The 15,160-nt window shown below is 40.8% G+C and overlaps 1 protein-coding gene across 4 annotated transcripts in view; it reads right to left on the minus strand.

Moving 5' to 3' along the window:
- ARHGAP21 (Rho GTPase activating protein 21) overlaps positions 1–15,160 on the minus strand; it is a 129,608-nt gene that overhangs the window by 76,458 nt on the left and 37,990 nt on the right. The window lies entirely within an intron of this gene.

Genomic DNA, 15,160 nt, shown 5'->3' on the forward strand with positions numbered 1-15,160 from the left:
AACAAGTAAAACAGAATTGAAGAACATATGCAATTGGTTAGGCTTCTTCAGCAAGACACTTTTCCTCTAGTCATACCTTTGACTTCACCTTTGGTTTTTCCACCCTTAGCTACTTTCTCTGAGCATTTCACTACGCAAATTCTAAATACAGAAGTAGAAAGGTCTGGTTTCCTTTTACAGTACTACTGCAATCCCTCCTCTCATGCAGAAATAAGACATCTTGGTTTTTTTCTTAAGGGTAATTTTAATGCCTGTGACTCAAGAAACATTATTATAAAAATATTTATCTTCTCAGCCTTACGTGAAATCTTTCATTTCAATTTTCAAAGCGAGTGCCACACCACACACAACATTTCAAATCAAAAGGCAGAAGACATACAAAGAAAGCATGCAAAACCCTACGACCCTCCTCTAAATATTCTAGTTCAACGATGCGTGAAACAAATTTAGATACCAGAGCCTATAGCCTATTCAAAGGGTATTCAAACAGAAATAATAGTCGTCTTGTCCTTCTGTAGCTCTGCTGCTGTGGCTCAGCAACTGGCTGATCGTGTCAGAATTTACTGCTTGGTTTTCTTCCTGGGCTGCTCCAGAATATTCCCTTTTGATTCAGCCTTACAGCTAGGATCTCAAACTGCAGTGCTTATCGGCAAGGTGGGCCCAGCCAACTCCAATCAACATCTACAGAGAAGACAAAGCACTTCCACTCTAACCACAATGATAGCAACACGCCTGTAAGGAAAATGTTGCAGCTGCTTGGTGAGATTGTTAACTCACCAGAACATGTTCTGCATTCAGGTATGTAAAACACAATGCATTTCTACACAGATGCTATGGTTTGTCCTTGGAAACCCACCTCTTGGTACATCCAACAGGGAGGACAAGGAAATACTAGCCAGTGCTTCAAAGATCAGCCTTCCTACCTCCAACAACCCTGTTCTTCAGCAAGGAAAAACATACAAACGGAGAAGGGTCTTAGTGCTAGAGCCAAGACAAGAAATGGAGCCACTTCTGGAACCACAAAACGCAGAGAATCCAGAGCAGCCCAACAGGACTCTGCTCCACTGAAAAGCCCAGAAGGATTATCAGCAGATTTTGGAAAGAACAATAATAAATATCAAGGACTCGATCTCAGCCTAGTCTGTCCTCATTTATCATCTTCATTCACCTTTTAAAGTGTTAGGGTGAAAACGAAAAGACTGCCATTAGATGGCTAAGGAATGAAAAATTAGCGAGCACTGTGGAACTGCCAAGGTGAGTGGCTTTAGTTTAAATTTCAAGCAATGCAAAGATTAAGTTAAAAGTTACATAATCCTTTAGCCTAGGGATGGGGTTTGTTATTGAGGTGTTCCCCACCAATCTGTTCAGCTTCTGAACATGACAGCATTTTTTCAGTTCTGCGCAAATAGATGTCCCTTCTCAGTTTTTCAATCTCGTGACATGAGCAGAAACCAGAGCCAGCAAGAACATTTTGATCCTAGTAAATCAGCAAAAGAAGTAGCTCCTAATAAAAGAATACCATTGGTCTCTAAAGAATGACAGTGATTTCTTCCATTAAGTGATAGGCAGCAATCCATCTATTTAACATTCTCCTGCAATCTTTTGTTTCTCCTCTCAAATTTTTATAGGCAACAATTGATGCAGAAGTTTTGAACAATCGTAAACAACTGCAGGTATTGCACAAGGTCAAAAAAATGTTAATAAGCAAATACCTATCATTATGGATATGTAAACAGTAAGCTTAAATTTAGCACTGAAAAATAAAAGTCTACAACATACTTGCATCTTGTTTCTGACAAAAACCTAACTAGCCTAAAGGTAATTTTAGTATGTATAACAACTGATCACTGAGATTTACATACAGAAATACTGTAACCTGAGTTCAAAATACAGCCATACAGAGAACTTCACCAGGTCTGAGAAATGTGGGATGCAGCATTTGATTGTAGTGAGAAGAGAACCTCTAATTTCCTTGTAATTTCACATAAACTTTTAGCATTCGTGGAAGTTGCTGAACTAATAGCTATTCATAAACAACAGTACTCCCCAGTCAAATCATTATTCCTTGAAAGAGCCTGCCAGAAGTGGAAGGTTATCTTCATGCCATCCTTGAACCCCCTGCGAGGTCTGCCAACAGGGCAACAGAAAAAGCCACTATTAATAATAAATGTGAGACATGTTCAGTAACAGCAACTTTCAGCCACCACTATGAACAAGAACCTGAATTGTAAAGAGAAGAGAGTCAACACCTGTTGAGTCACCCTGTGACAAGTCCAACCATATCACACACGCCAGAATATCCCTTGCCAGAGAAGGCTTTAAAAAGGAACAAGAAAAGTTTTCAAACACACGAACAAGAATGCAAGACAGCAAACAAGAAACAGATAATATTTAGCATAAGCAAGAATATGTTACTGAAGGCAGAGTTCCTACATGATTTTCCCTGCAAGCCAAAAATTATAGTAATCAAGTTACGAATACATAAATAACTCATATCCTTAAGGTAATTTGTCTTTAGGGTAGACTCATTTGCATTTCAACAGAATGAAAATAAATGCTTTATTTTCTTTTCATATAAAATCTAACAAACCAAAGACTATTTTGCCATACTCCTTACTGAAGATCTGTAAGTTTGTTCCTCTATAGATTCAATGCTCAAAATTGAAGTCAGAATGTATGCAATTGAGTTCAAGGACTGAAGAATCCCAGGCTACTAAAAGTGACTTGAGCATCATTTCCCTCAGTACTTCTTCATACAAGGTTTCTGCACAAAGTATCTCAAAGCATCATTTCCTGTTATATGCAATTACAAGGACATACAACAGATGCTTAAGTGCATTGTAAAATGCATACTTTAATACTGTATTTAACCCTTTTCTCTGAGCAATGAAAGCATCCATGAAAAATCAGGTGGCACCTTAAAGAACTACATGAATCACTGTGAACTTAACACACAACAACAAAATTATGTAAAACCAGTAAATAGCATTGATGTTTATAAATTATAGTATTTCCAATTAAAAGTAAATCTCAAACCAGTAATTTCCCATTGTATCCACCTGAAAAAAAAAAGGTAAACACACCCAACTTGCATGCTCTCCAATGCCCCTCTTTTAAACTTCTGAACAATTTACAGACAGACCTATATTAAGCATGCTAAAAATCCTTAAGTGACAGTCATAGCTAATTGCAATACAAGCTATCAATAAAGAATTGTCTTCTTGACTATCTAAACAGATAAATAGGTATACTCTGACTTCTGAATACTGTCTTCATAGATGAAGAACAGTGAACACAAGAAGCAATTGATACACTGCACTATCAATCCTTGAAAAAAATCATTCAAGCCATTTTAAAGTTGGTGCGAGTGTGCTGGTTTTGGCTGGGGCAGAGTTAATTTCTTTCACAGTAGCTCGTATGGGGCTGTGTTTTGGATTTGTGCTGGAAACAGTGTTGACAATACAGGGATGTTTTAGTTACTGCTGAGCAGTGCTTACACAGAGTCAAGGCCTTTCCTGCTTCTCACACCACCCCACCAGTGAGTAGGCTGGGGGTGCCCAAGAAGCTGGGAGGGGACACAGCCGGGACAGCTGACCCCAACTGACCAAAGGGATATTCCACACCATATGACGTCATGCTCAGCATAGAAAGCTGGGGGAAGAAGGAAGGGGGGGATGTTCGGAGTGATGGCGTTTGTCTTCCCAAGTCACTGTTACACGTGATGGAGCCCTGCTTTCCTGTAGATGGCTGAACACCTGCCTGCCCATGGGAAGCAGTGAATGAATGCCTTGTTTTGCTTTGCTTGCATGCGCAGCTTTTGCTTTACCTATTAGACTGTCTTCATCTCAACCCATGAGTTTTCTCACTTTTACCCTTCTGATTCTCTCTCCCATCCCGCGGGGGGGGGGGGGGGGGAGTGAGCAGCTGGGTGGTGCTTAGTTGCCAGCTAGGGTTGCTACAACAGCAAGTAATCAATTTTCATCTGTATTTCATCTTTGTGTTCAGTACAATAGTTCAAAATTATTTCTAAAAACACTTAGGACTGACATCCAGATTTGCTCTACAGTGTTTTTTAAACTTTGTTTTGTTTTTTTCTTTTTTACCATATAGAACACTTCACAAATAAATTATGTAAATAAAAGTCTCATTGTAAGTCTAAGTGTTACCCAAACTACATTTTCTGGAGCCTAAATCTGTATTAAAAAATAAAACAAGAAAAAAAAAAAACCCACACCAGACCAACCAGGGGACTTAGCTATGAATACCTCAATAAGAGCATTGAGACGGCCTGTGCTACGCAGGGCCTGCTTCAGCTGCATTTAGCAATGTTCAACTTTTAGCTAGTCTACCAAGCAATGTGATAGCTGAAACAGCAATTTAGCTAGACGGATATATCCTGAACAGAAAATGCGCTGATGTCACCTTATTTTACTGATTCAACAGCCATCCTATAATTATTATTTTTGTAGTCACTACTGACATAAGCCAGAGCAAAATAGATCTTGAATATAGTTATTAATCCCTAAAATCATCCTGAGACAGGATATTCCAAATGCTATAATAAATGCTAGGCTTGCTTGAAAACAGTGATATTTCTTGTATTGGGTCATTTATTTTCCCTAGTTTTGGTACCCAAGTAGCTATCACTTAGTTAACTGCCCTGTTAAATCTGCGATTCCAGAGAAAAAAGGCTTTTCTAGAACAGTTTGATCTTATTTTATGTGACAAAGTATAAGGTCCTTTGAAAAGGTCACACACACACACACAAAAAAAGGTCTTTTCTGCCTAAGTTAAATCCAGTTGGCGGCCGGTCACGAGCAGTGTTCCCCAGGGCTCAGTTTTGGGGCCAGTCTTGTTCAGTATCTTTATCGATGATCTGGATGAGGGGATCGAGTGCACCCTCAGTAAGTTTGCAGACGACACCAAGTTGGGCGGGAGTGTTGATCTGCTCGAGGGTAGGAAGGCTCTGCAGAGGGACCTGGACAGGCTGGATCCATGGGCCAAGGCCAACTGTATGAGATTCAACAAGGCCAAGTGCCGGGTCCTGCACTTGGGCCACAACAACCCCATGCAGCGCTACAGGCTTGGGGAAGAGTGGCTGGGAAGCTGCCTGGCGGAAAAGGACCTGGGGGTGTTGGTCGACAGCCAGCTGAATATGAGCCGGCAGTGGGCCCAGGCGGCCAAGAAGGCCAAAGGCATCCTGGCCTGTATCAGAAATAGTGTGGCCAGCAGGAGTAGGGAAGTGATCGTGCCCCTGTGCTCGGCACTGGTGAGGCCGCACCTCGAATACTGTGTTCAGTTTTGAGCCCCTCACTACAAGAAGGACGTCGAGGTGCTGGAGCGTGTCCAGAGAAGGGCAACGAGGCTGGTGAGGGGTCTGGAGAACAAGTCTTATGAGGAGCGGCTGAGGGAACTGGGGTTGTTTAGCCTGGAGAAAAGGAGGCTGAGGGGAGACCTCATCACTCTCTACAACTCCCTGAAAGGAGGTTGTAGCGAGGTGGGTGTTGGTCTCTTCTCCCAAGTAACTAGCGATAGGACGAGAGGAAATGGCCTCAAGTTGCGCCAGGGGAGGTTTAGATTGGACGTGAGGAAAAATGTCTTTACTGAAAGAGTGGTGAAACATTGGAACAGGCTGCCCAGGGAAGTGGTTGAGTCCCCATCCCTGGAGGTATTTAAAAGACAAGTAGATGAGGCGCTTAGGGACATGGTTTAGTGGGCATGGTGGTGTTGGGTCGATGGTTGGACTCGATGATCTTAGAGGTCTTTTCCAACCTTAATGATTCTATGATTCTAAGGCTACAGAATAGGAGAAAGAAACCTGCCTATATGGGCAAGAAAGTATTACCCACAGGACAATGGCAGGTTTCCCTGCAAGTCAGCCTTTGCTTCTTCAATAATCGGGTTCTTCCACAGATTATTTTAAAATAAAAGTTATAATAAAGTCACTGACCCTTTTAGTCTCAACCATACAGAGAACTTCAAAGCACTTCGCTAGAAGCTGACAAAAAGTCAAATGAAGCAATAATAAATATATCCCTCAAAAAATACTTCTACCTTTTTTGGTACACCTATCTGATCAGAAACAATGAGGCAAAGAAATGTATCACGCCTAGAGGACAACATGTCCCCTCAACCCTTATTTTCTCCTGCAGTCACAGACCTGCACTCCTGCACATAAGTGAACTCGGAGTAAAAATTCAATCCATTGGAGAACACATGGTTCCCTGGTCCTCCAACATGATAGAAAACAACCACAAACCCACCAAAACACACAGCTCCTCTGTGTTCTTAAAACATGTAACACTTCCTCTAAGAAAGATCCGAGAAAGACAGACATTTAAGACAGCCAAAGAAAAGGTTATACAACTTTTCTTTGAGATGCATTATCTCCATCCTCATTTGCAGTATAGGGAGGTATATCCAGCACCCAGCGAGTGCCAGCCAATGTTTTATCTCAGTAACACCTCAAAAACAGGATCATTCACGCAAGATGCAAAATGAGTCTTTTCCTTTCAGTTCTCCTCAACCTCATAAATCAAAGATTTCAAGGGAGATGGGTCACATTTATAAAGACAAATACAATGATCACATACTGAAACTGTCTCAAGCCACGGAGAGATGAGACATTTCTAATGTCTTTAAACCAGACTGGAACGTACAAATAGCATTTTATACAGAAGGAAGTCATTACCAGTCGAAGAAGAATAATTACTGACACAAAGGTGACACCTTAAGCAAATCCATCCTCCAGGTATCCAGGACACAGCTTTGTCTTAAAAACAAACAAATGAGTTCGATCACTTTCAGCCTCAGCCACATGTTCATCTCTCACTGAAAAAAAAAATCCCTGCAAAGAGACCAGCAGGAAAACCGGAATGCAGAAAACCCAAGACCTACATAACAATTTTAGGCTTCCATGTCAAATATCCACTTGTCCAAACTTCTGACTGACTTTTATGCTTGCCAAAATCCTATAGTCTTCCCCTAAACAGGTAGGAAGAATGTTGGGGAGGACAGAAATTCAGGCAGGAAGTATAACCTGGCAGTATATGTATGACAATGTCCTTCCCCCAAACAAATCTTCCATCATTTTCTGTCCTCGCAAGGTAGCTAGAAGGTGTAACGGTCAGTATCTCCAAACCCACATTGATGGTCAGAAACGAGTCTACCAAATCGTTGGGATAAAAGGAAACCTATAAAAATCTTAGATGTATGATCTTGGATGCTAGCTGACACCATAAAAAAAAAAGGCATCTAGACTTTGCAAAAAAGAAGAGAGGAAAAAAAATTGAGAAAAACATCAATTAAATATTTAACAGCTATACTACTAGACTTGTTAAGAAACTTTAAGCTAAATTCCAAAGGTATCTGCAGCAGTGCATGCATAATACCAGTCACTCAAAGAAGTTGCCCCTTCTTTACTAACACCAAAGTTAGCCTGTATAGTTTATTAACAAATCATCCCAAACATTTCAGTATTTTGAGTGTCTAACTGGAACATTTATTTTTGCATGCTACCTCAAAGTCACCCTTCACACTAAACAAGCCACAAAGTTAAAAAACCTAATTACTAATTACTGTTTAATTTATGTCTAGATTTAAGCTTAGGGCAGATAGATAATAAACCTGAATTAGTTGCACCTACCTACATGCTCTAGCAGCTCCACAGGACTTCTCTCTCGTGCCCTCTCTCCCTCCATGTAACAAGACGTTATACAGCCTTGAGGCTGTAATGACGTCTGTATGCAAAGCCTCTGCCTTAAATACTACTTTTTAAAAAAATAATTTTGCTTTGAGAGTCTGCCTATGTAATCTCTGACTCTCTTGTGTACATACTCTCCTCTAAAACTAAATTCTCATCATGTTCAAACCCTGCCATTACGCATTCCTGTGATTTCTAATTTAATCATAAAGTACATCTTTTTTCTTGTCTACCTTTTAGAAATACAAACATTACTTGGGCATGGCTAAATGTAATCACTTCCTGTTTGTATGACAAACTGAACTTTGCTAAGTAGAAATAAATCACTATAATGTTAAAAATAAAATCTTCCCTCTATCCAATAATGAGTTCAACTCTCAATATACAACTTACATGCAGTACAAATTCACAGTACAATATATACAACACAACAGTATATACAATATATTTATGTAATTGCTGACATTTACTATGTGCTGACATGTAATTTTTATTAACAGCACTTCACTAAAACTAGACATGACCACAATGCAGCAGATCAGAGTGGAAGTAGTTCAGGATGAATGAGCCTTTATCTACAGAGTGACACTGTAAGAGCATATCCTGAACAGAAGAATCGGGCAGTTTGAGACACGGAGACGTACTGAAGCACAGAAGAGGACAGTGTTTCCTACCCCAGAACATCCTTAAGTATTCCTCCATTCTTTTGCAGAACAGGCCACGGGGAAATGGATCATACCCACCAGACTGTGCTGGACCTACTGACTGGTAGCAACACCCTCAGAGCATGAGACAGAAGGTATCTGTCTCCATCCTGTCCACTTCAGTGCTATACATTTAAGAAATCTGCAGGAAGGACTCGGTTGCCCAATGCTAGTAACTGCTGAGCCCGTTTTCAGTAGGTATCAAGAGGAGGCTGCCTTGCCATGGAGCACCTGAACTGGAAATGAAGATGTAAACAAGCCCTCAAAACTCACAAGATCAAACAGCTACAGAACCGCTCTCACCACAAGAGAAAGCTGAGGTGTGGAGATAAATGGAGTGACTCCTCACACATACAACAATCAGTAGATGGCATTCACAGAGACAGATAAAACTGGTCCAGTCAGGGCCCTCTCTCTGGGGCCATAGCTAACAGCGAAGACAGTCTGCTTTTGGAATTGCGAGGCACAGCAATTCTTCCATGAAGGGGGGGTGGTGAAGGAAGGGGGGGGTGGGGAGGAAAGGAAGGGGCGAAGGGAGAGGAAGGGGGCAGGGGGGGAAGGAAAGAAGGGAGAGGAGGGGGAAGCCAAGGGGGGGGAAGCCAAGAAGGGGGGAGAGGAAAGACAGGCAAAAGAAAGAAAAATCAGTCTCCACAGGAAGACTTCTCCAACTCTGAAACTCAGGGGAAGTATCAGCTCTCGAGAGTCACCAGGGGGCCCCATTCATCTCTTACGGGGCGGGTGGTATGCATACGTGTAGTGCAGGATATTTGCTGAGACTCCCCAACACTAACATTTCTCGAGTTGCAGCTGAGGGGGATTCAGTAACTGGAAAGGATAGTAAAGGCAAGCAAACTGAAGAACTCAACTAGCTCTCCAGAACAAGATTCAAATCCTTTATGACTCCAGATGGAGAGAAAGTTACTACAATGAATGGTTTCAATATCAAACAACAAGAAAACAGAAATAAATTGTTAGTGATTGCTGTAAGACTAAGGGCAAGGATGGGCAATGCCATTTCTCATGTTTGCTGCTCACCTTGGTTGTGCAGCTGGGCCCTGGGCAGCCACCAGCAGCAGTGAGGCAGTCTGTAAGCAGCTCTCCCTCACTCAGCCCTCTAACGGGTCTTGCTGACAGCCATAACGAGCAGAGGCATTTTGGACCACGGGCAAGGCAATAAAGATGTGAACGTCACTCAACGGAGTGACCACAGGTCTAGGTGTCTCCCTCACAGGAGCCCGCTTTTTATCATTTTAATGCACTGTTATGGCACTAAGCCCACGTGGCCACAGCAACAGGTCCTTTTTGGGGGGACTAACCAAAGTTAATTCAGGTATTTGCTAGGTGGTGGTCCTGGCAGCAAACCTGCCACTTTCTTTTAGGAGTGTGAATCCCACCCCGATGGAATACAAGCCTGGAACATTCTTTTAATTCAATAACAAAGGCAGTGGCTGCCTGCCTGCAGCAGAGATCAGTGAGGACACCAACACAGACTTTGAAAAGCATCTCAGAACTGAATAACCCAATTCAATAAAATTCATAAATGATGTCCTCAAACCAAGCCCAGATAAGGAGAAAGGCTTAAAGCGATACAGGACTACTCCACATGTATGAAGTAAGTGGGAAATCTGCAACCTTTCAAAAACAAAGTGTCTGTGCCAGCACAGCAGATGGCTAGGAGGCACAGGGAAGGAGACATGCGTTGCTGCCATGCACCATGCAGGCTACAGAGCTGGAAGGAGAAGGACAGAGGGACACGTGTTTCTGTGTACTTTTATAACTACTATTGTAGTAAACACAATTATTCAAAAGGAGAAACAGTATTTTCAAGATAAAGAATTTCAGTTCTCAAAAAGGTCAAAGCGTACACAGAAAATAAACAATAAAATCCTCCACACATGCAGCTTATTACACAGCTTAAACTTTCCTTACTGTGCTCTACTGTTCATGAAGGGCTGCTTTGTAAAGCATGGCAGTTGGTGCTCACATCAGTCTCATCACTACTCACACAAGACCTGAAAAACAAAGCTGAAGGCTATCTACAGCAACCTTTACTTTCCTCCCTCACCTTAAAAAGCTCACACATTTATACTGCATTTTTCCCCTCCGAACTCAAATACAGAAAAGCAAGAAGGGTTAGAGGAAGTCTATACCTGAAAAACTCCATCTTCTTGATTTGAAATCAAGTTCCTCCATCACAACACAAGTAACTAGCTTTACACTGGCAAACCACTCAAGGATTTAGTGACATGTGACAGTCTGAAAAGGGACTATCTCAAAAATATCGCTTCCATGCATCTGTTCAACTGAAAATTGTTCAGTTTACCTGACTCTGGATTAAACACAGTGACACCAATTGGCTCTGCAAACTGAGCCTAGCTGGACATACTTGCTTGAATGAAAGGAGCATGCAGCTTCTCAGGCCAGGGAAGATCCAGAAAGTGTTTCTACTTTGAAGCAGGAAGAATCCCAACCTACTAAGTCTGGCTAGCACTACTCTAGCACTTTTTTTTTTTTTTTTTTTTTTTTTTTTTTTTTTTTTTTTTTTTAACACACACACAGAGCAAGCTGTGGTTTTCTTATCCTGTAGTTCCGATACCTGAGCTTTCTGCACTATGCTCTTAACTTCACCAAGAGCAAGATCAGGTCTGTGCCCAAACAGGACTTCTCCAGAGTTAGCACCTAATCCCCAAATTATCCAAATGTATATGTATGTATACATAAATTATCAGATCTCCCTTAACACCAGACACTAGCAAGTTTAGCATACTTCAACTCATTAAAATGACCCTAATCTACCATATGTCTATTATATTTTTATACACATACACAAAAAAGTATACTATATTTTGTGTGCACACATATATACACATATATTTGTAGTAGCTTGTCCACATCAAAAAACTGTACTACTTTACCAAGATTCTTTTCAAAGCTAATTAAGTGCACTTCAGCTTAGATCATGCCTTACAGTTCACAGAGTAACAGCCAATTTCAAGCAACAGCACCAAGAAACAGAGTAAAAAGTATAGGGACTTCATAGGACAGAGATGCATACAATTTTCATCGTGTGTTTTTGTGCATCTTGCATTTAGTATTTACAATAAAACCCACACAGTTCATAGTATCAAATTTAGCCAGAAAAACATTAAAAACAAAAAGAAATTGAGAGCTTCCTTGTTTTCTTATATGCTCATTAGCAAAAGCCTCCCCTCTTAACAGCTACATCCTTAAACTGGAAAGAAAGGAAACATCTGCAGGGCTGGTAGCATAACAGCAAAATGTCATGTGATCTTAATTGAGCTAAATTGAAGCTTTTCCTTCTCTGCTTGTTCTGTCATTACTTGTTAAGAATAGGAAATGCTTTGTCCTCACCTTACAGTCTAATCTGGAAATATCAGACACAGGAGACTAAGAAAACATGCTTCTACCCCTCAGCATTGAAGCACTGTTTTGAGGTTACTCCATGCATGATAAAAGAACCTTCTCAGCAGTCTGACAGAAGTGATAAAGAGTGGTTTGCACAGAGTCACCGCCTGTCAAGGGCTGCCTTACATTGCTTCTTTCAGCCTACAGGAACTTTTTGATAGACCCAAGAATATGAGCCACCCCATGACCCACTCTGCTTCTACAAATGGGGAGAGAACAGTAAGAAACACCGCCAACGTCCCCAGCTAAGTATACCACTGCAAAAATAGGAATGAGTTTCAAGAAAGTTTGTACTCTTCTGCTTTCTAGAATAACATGGACTTTATCAAGCACACAACATACCAGGTAACTTCCACTGCACTTTCAACAGACTATTATACCTATTTACCTATGTAAAATAGTTTTGCAGAAGCCATTACGAAAAACAAAACCACCACACAGTGTAAAACCTAACCTGCACAGACCTCATTTCAATAACCAGATGCACCACGGCTTCAAACTAATGTCAGCTCTGAAATTACCTACACATTTCCTTCAGTTCATACTGTTTCTCTCCACGGTAGCCAGAGGCTGTGTCTTGGTACAGAAAACTACCAACTCTGCAAGGGACATAGTTTAAGTTGGCCAAACCACCCAAGAGAGCACCCGCTTTTCCACAGCCTCTTTGTCCCTAGGGCAGACCTCTGTGCTTGGACTAGGCTACTCCATGATGCAGCTACAATGCTGAGTAAGGGCTTTACTTTGTGGGCTCAGCAGTGGGACAGAAATACACCTTACACCTGCTCTCTACCAAATGTAGGTATGAGGCTGATGATCTCTTACTGAAGCTACCAAACTTTTAAACATAAACAGAATATGCTCATTCCTGTTCTAAAAAACAAGAAAATGAAATCATTTAGAGACTAGCCACACTAGTCTCTTTATCTGCATAAATTCATCATCGTACCTGCTGAATAATTCAAGCTGTTAAGACTTAAAATCATTCAATTCTGCAATATTGCAGCTTTGCTTAAGATTTTATTTCATGTACAACAGAAATGTGTCTGACCTGCCAAAAGGAAGCCTTTGGAAGATCAGGGAATTGACCCTCAATGTCAAAATCCAAACTGTCACCCTAAAAACATGGTTATTGCAAGTGAGTTGTTATTCCAGAGTCTGACTCTGTTTGCGGAAGATTTACCTAGACACATGGGGACAGTTTTAAGAACAACTGATTTGAGAGAAGAACTATTCGTATCAAGCCTGAACTTCTTAGGAAGTTTAACACAGAGAACATGGCTCAAAACACCACCAAACTTGTAAGACAAATGTGTCAAGATTCTTTACGTCCCCACATACACAGCTTCCCTCCTCAAAAATAACCTCTAGATATACCTTGAGCTACTCAGTGTTAAAGCTTTCTAATACAGAGACTATTAATAAACTCCTGCAGACAAACTCACCACTTAAATATAATCCTAGTTCCGTGTTTCAAGATATTTAATTTGAACATGCTATATAATGTGCAAATCAACACACTAAGTTGTAAAAGCCTTAAACTCGGAAGGGAAAAGGCTTGGGTTTTGTACCAAAAAACCCTAGCATACACAGATGCAAAGCCACATATCCAAACACCCAAGTTAAATTATTTCAAAACACTACATTTGTAATCTATTGTGCATATACAACAAAGGAAGAAAAGCAGCTTTTTCAGTGAAGAACTTCATTTACAAAGATATAACGTACAAGAAGATGCTTTAAAAAGGACTGTGAAGTCATTAACCCCCCAAAAAATCTTAAATGTTTATGCCCAGAGATGAGATATCACTAAGAGGATAGAAGGGAGAAAGTTGTCCACAGGATTTTCAGTTTAGCTGTAAATCCAGCAGCTTTTGAACACTGACTTATGATGTGATCATATGTGACCTGCGTACTTCCTCACAGTTTGCACTGAATATGTCAGTAAGAATGATTGATATAGATTACTAAATCTACATTTGTATCTCTGTCTGGAGGTTGGGGTGGGGGGGAGAGAAGAAATCTATTTTAACACAAATCTATCTGCTTATTTAAGAACTACTTGTCTTTGCATGCCTATTACTATGGCTTGAATTGCTCACTGTTGCTGAGTTACTTCCCTGTTCTTCAGAACATTACAAAACGTTTCTCCAGCAATGTGAATTCCCACAATGAGTAAAGCTACCAGCTATTTCCTGCGATGATTTTACACCTTTTACTCAATAAAACTGAAAACATCACACCCTGCACTGCTATAAGGCAAGATTTTTATCATATTCCATCCCTCCCCAAGGCAGCAGATAAACAGAAATAACAGCACAGTAAGATAACATAAATATCACATTTCAAAACCGTTATCAGCTGCAAATATCTCAGAAGGAATGCAGCCACCTTTGTTATTTCATCCTCCAAGTGACACATTTGGAAGACTGAAAAGCTTTTTTAATGTTATCGGAGATTCTCTGAAGGCAGGAAAATAGCTGCAGTGCAGCAGCTGCTGCAGTACTGCTGCGTTCTGGGGCTTGAAGGCAATGTAAGAGCTGGGCTTGCACTGCAACATCTCATTCTCACATACTGCCTCACAGAAAATATAGCCTGCAATAATACATTTAAGTTAAAAAAATAGAAATAAGAGATCTCGGCTGCTATAACATCACAACATACTAACATACTTTCATGTATATCAGTATAGTCTTTGATGAGAAGGTTCCTCCAAGCCCAACAACTTCAATGGTCAGGCCCACCCTGTGCAATGAAATTTGACCAACTAAGTTTACAGAACTTTGCAGAATACCTGTCTCTGGCTGAGAAACCCAAGATTTAAGTATTTACATGGCTGAAAGAACATTATTGTTACATTTAGAGGTTAGGATGCAGCAATAAGATAAAAAAATAGAAGCCAGATGTTGTTCAGCAAAGAACCAATGAGAACAGCACGTGAGAAGATCTGCTCTCCTCAAACTAATGAAAGCCTGCTTAGAGCACAGTGATGACCTATGCTCTTTGCTAGTAAGAAGACAACCTACATTCAACTTGTGGTCTACTGTTCCCTAACACTTGAAAGCAAGGTATCTGTGATGCATGAGAAAAAAAACCCCAAAACTGTTATATCATCTACTTTGTATTCTCTACCAGTAATTCTTCCAGCCATCTGAAGAAGTGCTATTTATCGTTTTAGACATACTTGCTCTAATATATCCCACCATGGCCACAAGGTGAACAGACATACCATGCATCTCAAGAGTTTACCCACATGCTGAAGGCTGATAAAGGATGTCCTTGAAAGGACAGAGGGGGTAGCTCCTTCAGCACCTTACTGAAGATGAGCCTA

Source organism: Aptenodytes patagonicus, chromosome 2, assembly GCF_965638725.1.
Source record: "Aptenodytes patagonicus chromosome 2, bAptPat1.pri.cur, whole genome shotgun sequence".
NCBI lineage: Eukaryota > Metazoa > Chordata > Aves > Sphenisciformes > Spheniscidae > Aptenodytes > Aptenodytes patagonicus.